The sequence below is a fragment of the Marmota marmota genome, unplaced genomic scaffold (genome assembly GCF_001458135.2).
Source record: "Marmota marmota marmota unplaced genomic scaffold, marMar, whole genome shotgun sequence".
NCBI classification, from domain to species: Eukaryota; Metazoa; Chordata; class Mammalia; order Rodentia; family Sciuridae; genus Marmota; species Marmota marmota.
In genome coordinates, this window is record NW_026000005.1 from 39,711,719 (window position 1) to 39,718,887 (window position 7,169).

The window sequence follows — 7,169 nt, forward strand, 5'->3', positions numbered from 1 at the left end:
ATATATATATATATATATATATATATATATATATACTCTCCCTGGATTGGAGGTACAGTGATAACTGCTGTTCCCATGGAAGGGTTAACAGTATAGGAGCTGGTTCATCAGTCTGCCTTGATACAGAACTAGAGGAAATTTGTTGGTGGGAGAAAGGCTCTCTGTTCACTTTAAAACTCAGAGTGTGGATTTACTCCAAAGGGGGCCATTTAAGTTGAAAGAAGCCAAGTTGAGTTTGGCCTCTTGCCTGGAATCACTTGAATTCTGAAACTTCACTGCGACGGACATGTGCCTTGTCACATTTTCCATTGCTTAATCCTGAAGTTTGGTGCAAGTCTATCTGCGCCTGTTAAAAAGTGATGTATATACTTCCTGTTTATTCTATTGAGTTGTATAGAATTGTCTTTTGTATTTAATGGTTTGTAATTTTCACAGTTTTTTTTAATTTAAATAAACAAACACATTTCCCCCCCCGGGAAGTCATGTGTTTTTTCTTTGCTTCTTCAATATAATTTGTAGTTTCTCAGACATCACAGAAATGTGCTCCAAGACATCTCCAAATTTTGCTCATCTTCCAAGTCAGACTCTTCTAAAGGCATATCTTGTTTCTGCCTGAGCCATGGAGTGAGTGAGGCATGGCTTTTCAGCTTTTGATAAGCTTTGATTTGCTTTGCAATAAAAAGAAAACAGGCTGAGCATGGTCTTCCATCAACTTCTCTGAAGGTGGTGAAGCCTTTGGACTTGAATGTGTACTGACTTGGCAAGTGCTGTTAAGACGTTGCTTCAGATCTGGTTGCAAGAAAACATTTGATTTGCATGCTGGCTTGGCAAGTGTTATTGACATGTGTGGCCTCAGAAGCACAGGCGAACGGTCAGGGTGTTGCTGTGTATACAAACTTAGGAACACAATGGAGTACAAAGTCCACAAGTTGGGGTTGACTCTCTTCCAGTCTCCTCCCTGCTAAGACAGATTTCTCCTTGGGTCTTGCTGTATCTCTTCCCCACAGGCTGAAGCATGGCTAGCCTGCTGCCACCTCTGCTTTATTGATTTATTTACATAGTCTATGCAAAATAAAACTTACCAAGACCTGTGGTTCATTTTCGAATCAAGCAGGTGGTAGAAAGTCCCCTTATTTTTATGTTTCTTAATCCACTGTGAACTTGACTTTTAATTTCAAGTAAAGGGTTCTGTTGGGCTCTCAATAATTGTGTACCTGAAAGGCTCACCTGGAAGTGGTACAAGGGAAATTAGATCCTTCCCAAATCCCATCAAAGCTCTCAATCCTCCAGTTGGTACTTTGTCAATGTAAATGAGATTATTTTAAAAGGTAACAAAACCCTTCAGTTCATCCCAGCTTAATGTCATTCGTGGTCAGGAAATAGTTAAGAAAAACTTTTTCTGACCATGGGCGGAAGAAGAGGGAATTCTAAATTCTAATTGTCCTAAAAATATGCAGAGTACACTATGTCGTTTTAATGGAATATTTGTTTTCTTAAAAAAAAAAAAAAAGAACTTCTAAGGAGAACCTAAGACCCAAGGGGTTTAGTCTGTGTGGATTTACTCATGCATGTGAAAAACTGTGAAGGGAATTCGGACCGTGCACCTAAGACATTAGAAACATATTTTAAAAAGCACTTAAAAGTCCAGGGGGGAGGTCACTGGCCTGTCCGGCTTGCTCCATGCTGTTCTAATTACACCTTTGTACGTCAGTTTCAGGCAGGGTTGCTGCAGAGACAAGGATTTCTTTCGTGGACAGAATCATGGGATCAAAACTATCGGGAAGGGCTGAAGTTGTGCCAGGGAATGAACGCTCTTGGCTCACAGTCCTGGTTGGAAAGTGGACCCCGTGGTGCATTCAGAGCTGTGATTGGATGGTTTGTGGTCAGACGTGCACTTCCAGGGCTCAGCCAAGGAAAGGTCATTTATCATCCTGTAAAATGCTGTTCTAACCCTAGACAGTGTGGCACAGGCAGAACACTGAGTTTAAAAATGTCAAATTTAAATTCAAAGTTTAAGAAGGGCATACATTTACCCTAAACTCCGGGCTTTGTGCTGGAGAAAATCAAGGGCATCTCGTGGGCTTGGAGGGAGACAGGTCAGCCGGGTGTCCCGGATGGTGGTGAAGCTGGAGATGAACTGAAGGAGGGCAGGCCATGTGCAAGGGGAGGAAGGTGGGCTCAGCCTTGTTATGTCTGGTTTTCTAAGCTGACTCTTCCCCTGTGTGCTTTGCAGCTCTGGGGAAGCTACCCAACTCTGACCTCTCTCTTTCAACACGGATAACACACTGGCCTCCCTCTTTGGGGAGCTGTCCATGAAAAAGAATAGTGAGACGAGAAACACCGAGGGCCCTGTGAAAGTCAAGAAGAAGCAGCGCCAGGCTTCTAAAAATGCTTCCTGGGCACGCATCTGCAAACAAAGCCACAGAGACATCCTCTTCTGTGACAGTTTCCTCAGGAGACTGCACTGTTCAGAGAGAGGACACGATTTGCCAAAGGAGAAGGGTCATAAGAGAGAAAGCACTGTCTAATTCTGCCTTTCCCATTTATGAAATGTTTCCTCCCACACAGGAAGGAACAGTTTGGGATGCAAGCTGTTACCATGGAGACAACCAGCCAAGGCCATTTGATTGCAGGAACCTGGGGCCCACTGCTACTGGATCTCTAGGGCCATTTCATGAAGTTGGGGTTTGGTCCTTGGCTCAGGTGATGAGCTGTGAGCCCACTGCTGGCAGAGTAGGGGGTGCAGGGGCAGTGTCCCCCTTTTATCCTGCACGCTGCTGTTCTTTCTTCCTGCACTCTCCTTGTAGGCGTCAATATAGGACTGTCCCATTCCAAGACAGGGCTAAGCTCTTATTCTTCCATCCTTGGAAATATACTTTCCTGCAAAGAAACCTGATCAAAGAATTCTTCTCATCAAGAAGTGTGCTCCTTTCCTGTTCTTAATGGGTCCCCATCGCTTTTTTTCTCTTTGTTCCACCTCCCTCCCCTCTTCTCTCATTTTGTTCTATTACCCTGAAATAACAAAAATAATCATAATCACAAGGCACAATACTTATTTGGCACTTATTATTTGGCACAATACTTATTTGGCACTTATTGAGCTTCTACCCCATTCTAGGCCTTTTCCAGGTGCTGGTGAAAAAAATGTAGCACCTGCCAGACCCCCAGTCATGGCATAGACTGCATATGGATGAATCCTATTAAAATTAACTCTGTCTCTGGCTAACTGAGCGCTCTCTGGCTCTAGGACGTAAGCATACATGGCTTTTGTCTTTCAATAGTTAGTGGACACTGTGATGCCATATATATATATATATATATATATATATNTTTCCCCTGGTCAAATTGGACACTTACTGCCCTTGTTGTGGGATGGATCTGAGTGGGTAAAAGTCAACACATTTCCCAAAATCATGCAGTGAGACACACTGGGATTTTGAATAAAGGTAGAGAAGCTATATAGGAGGAGGGAAATATTCAAACAGGATTTGACATAATTGTCTGCACAAAGCTTACTGGCTTTTAGCTTCCTTCCTTTCTCTCTCTCTGTCTCCCTCTCCCCTCCCCCTCCCTATCTCCCCCTCTCCCTCTCTCCCCCTCCCCCTCTCCCTCTCCCTTTTCCTCTCCCCCTTTCCTATTCTGCTCAGTTCCAGCACTACAGGAGGTCATATGCTCTTGTATCCCTCGTGCAAATGCTCTCGGGTCTGATATCCCTGAATGGAGACCCTTGAAGACAGACACTGGAGGTTCAGCTAAGGATGTGGTTCAGCTAAGACAGGCACTGGAGGTTCAGCTCGTGACTGAGGATGTGGACGATGCAGAAGCTCATGGGCACACCTCTGACCATTATTTTTACATGCCTATGCCTGATGAGCTGATTCTCATTTTTATTGTCCTTTTCCACCCAGAACTTCTGCTAAAGAACTGAACGCGATGCTTGGGCAGATTCTGTTTTTTATTAAAAATCTCCATTTTTATACTCTTATTACACTGTCCTCATGACTCATGACTGCAGAGTTATGGTGTCTTTTCCATAGGACTATAAACCTGTCAGGAGCTAGCACCATATAGCACCATGTGGAATTATTTTGTAATTATTTATTTAAATATAATATTTGAGCTGGTATCGTCAGGGTTCTCTTTCAGCATGTTATTTTTTTTAATTTTTAATTTTAATTTTAATTTTTTTTAGTTATACATGGCAGTAGAATGTATTTTGATATACTATACATACATGGAGTACAACTTCCCTTCTGTGGTTGTACATGATGTGGAGTTACGCTAGTCATGTATTCCTATGTGAACACAGGGAAGTTATGTCTGATTCATCCTATCAGCATGTTCTTTTAGTCCTGTTTTACATTTTCCCCTTAGATGATCTTATCCAAATTCAAATCTTCAACTATTAGGTAAATAATTATAACAAACACCTGTCTGATACTTACTAGGTGGCAGGCACTTGTCATGACATTTAATTCTCACAAGAGACAGGAATTTTAAGTCCATTTTAAAGATAAAAAGACAGAGATCTTGAAAGGTTAAGAGTACCAACAAGGTCATGAGTCTAGTTAGCAGAACTGAAATTTGAACCTGGCAATCTGGCTCTGGAGTTGATGTACCCAACCGCCCACCACAAAGTTGCTCAATCTCTAAGCCACAATCAGTCAGCTGTACCTTACGTTTTTCTCATGAATGCCAGCGCCTTTGACTAGATCCATTTACGTCTATAAACTCCTAAAATTTCCTAAATCTAAACTTGAACTCATCATTTTTCCCCTAAAACCAGTCCCCAACTTATATCCCAATGGTGTGCTAGTCACAGGAGAAACAGCAGGAGTAGTTCAATAAGTAAAATCAGGATGGAAGAATGCCCAGGAGCCAAATAAGCAGAGAGTTTGCAGAAAGAGGACATGGCCAGCCTTAGCGATGGGGGGTGGGTAGAGAACTCTTTTGATAGCATGAGGGTGGTTAGTACCTTAGGGCTTTGTGAAATGCTTAGCCATCACAAGTACAAAAGTTGGTTGCATGCCAAGGAATAGTTTTTGATTGTCTTTGTGACCTAACTCTTTTTGGAAAGTTGACTGTGAAAAGTAAAGTATAATGTGGCTAATTCAGAGTCAGAATTACTCAGAGGTCTCATTCTTTCTTACTTGACTATCATTGCTGCTTGGTTGATGTTGTGAATCCAGTTTCACTTCTTTTGTTAGTATGCAGATGCTTAGTTCCTTCCTGCATGTGTTGCTGTTGGAGCTGATATTTCCCTGGATTTATAACAGATCACCATGAAAGATACCCAGGGAGAATATAGAGTCAGCTGGGACAAGTTGCCCAGAGCAGAGGTGCTATAGGGTTGCACCAGAAAGCAGGGAGGTAAAATCAACCTCATACTCTCTGATTTTTATTCAGGAGCTCATTTTTTTTCTTGGTGATTTAAAATTGATTGGGAGTGTGATTTTCTATAATAGTGTTTTTTTTAATATAGAAAATGCCATAATGAAGTCAAGATGTCATTATGTCTGATTATGCTTAATTTCTGGGTGTCGAGAAATGGATTAAGGTATGTTTTACATATATTGATTGTAATTCAAACTACCCTTAAAATTCAAATTTCTGAATAAGTGGGTGGATAAAGATTTTTCTGATAGAGAGTAGTTGATACTGCATGATTCATGATCCTTTCATGGGTCTCCACATTAATAAAATCCAATGTGAAATACAACTTACTGATTTAAAAAATAAACAAGAATACAAACAATAAACTGGTTTAAAATCCTCCTTGCATATGAAGCATCATATACAAGTTCCACAAAGCCACACACACCAAGGAGACAGAAAGATGGCAGAGTAGAAGAGATTGCTTTCCAGGCTGCTCCAGGACATGAACCAAGAAAGCAGGTAGGCAGCTTCTCAGTGAGGTGGCTGGAAAAAAAATAGGAGTTTGGGGAATTAATACTGAACATTCAAAGCAGCTCAGGGACTCAGAAAGATGGACATAATAAAATAAAGAAGAAATTCTCCATGCCATCACTGCTGCTGCTGGTGTCTGCCAGAGCCTACCCTCTCTGGGCAAAGAGGAGGAATAGGGGAATAAAGGGAATCTGCGTTTTGAGGAGGCCTGTAGCATGTCTTGGTACAAAGAGGTCAGTGATCAAAGATACTGCCAGACTGAGTGATCCAGAAGTTGTGCTGCACAATATCCTCACGTGGGAAAGATGACACGTCTCTCCCAGATGCCTGTGGAGATCCATGGAAGGTGCCATCTTGCAGCTGTACTGTAGCAACCTGTGGGTGTGAGAGCTGAGTCCTGGCAAATCTGAACTGGGTCCGAAAATGGGCCTGGAAGATGACTGCTACACATCATAGAGCTTGCCTAGGAGACCAGGAGAAATTCAGATGTGAATAGGATTTTGCACAGGGGAATTGGGTTGTGGAAACTCACTCAGTTCTCCTTCCCTTTGAGTCCAGTGGCTCTCAGGACTGGCTGGGAGGGCTGCACTTGGCCTGGAATTTAAACAGGTGGTTGTGGGTATGACTGAGCTTGGGTCCTGAACCCAGGAGACAAGCAAAAGCAGGGTCCACAGGTGACTGAGAGGTAGAAGATTGGCTTCTCCACTGCAGAAGTGGAACCCAGGGGAGGACTCCTGGGGTGCAGTCTCCCAGAGTGGATTAGCAGCTGCTGGGGCCTTAAGGTATGCTGATTTAAGATCTTCAGACCAATTGCTATTCAACCAAGCACTGGGGCCTACCTAGACCTAACCCGACCTTCAGGAGCTCTGCCTGTGGGAACTCCTCTCATGGTACACTACAATGACCTCTCCGCCCTGAGGTAGAGCAGAAAACACTCACCAACTCACTCTACCTCACCCCGCTGAGAAGGGAAACTGAGAAATTTTGAATGCCAATCAGCAACTTGACAATCAACACAAAAAGAGGAAGGATTTGACAGTTTGTGGCCACTCCTCTTCTACATACTACATACCTCAAGAGGAAATGGAAAGACAGACATTTGGGAATAAGCAACAAAGATATAGTCTCATTGACAACTTTTGACCACTGCAACAAAAAGAGTTTCTTAATGTTTCATACACAATTTCTTTCTTCCTATCTCCCTCTCTCCTTCCCTCCCTCTCTCTCTTTTCCTGTTTAATTGTGAGCTGAATGGTTTATGG